Consider the following 289-nt stretch of genomic DNA (forward strand, 5'->3'; position numbering starts at 1 on the left):
ACAAGAAAATCTGGAATGGGTGCCAAACTGTCCAAGAGCGAGACAGAGGCACTCAGGCACCGATCCCCGAACACAGGGCAATGGTCGTGGCGAATTTATCACGTGTGTTTAGCATGTAGATGGAAACCCTCTTTGTTTTGATTCGTTTTTTTATGCGGTTTTTAACTAGATTTGGTTAAATATCTGACCGAAAGGGTTATTATGTGACGAGGGTATTTGTTATATCTTATCATTAAAGTTTCTATACATAAAAGGGTATATGCAAATAGTAATCTCATTTTTTAAAGAT

The sequence above is a fragment of the Penaeus monodon genome, chromosome 31 (assembly GCF_015228065.2).
Source record: "Penaeus monodon isolate SGIC_2016 chromosome 31, NSTDA_Pmon_1, whole genome shotgun sequence".
NCBI classification, from domain to species: domain Eukaryota; kingdom Metazoa; phylum Arthropoda; class Malacostraca; order Decapoda; family Penaeidae; genus Penaeus; species Penaeus monodon.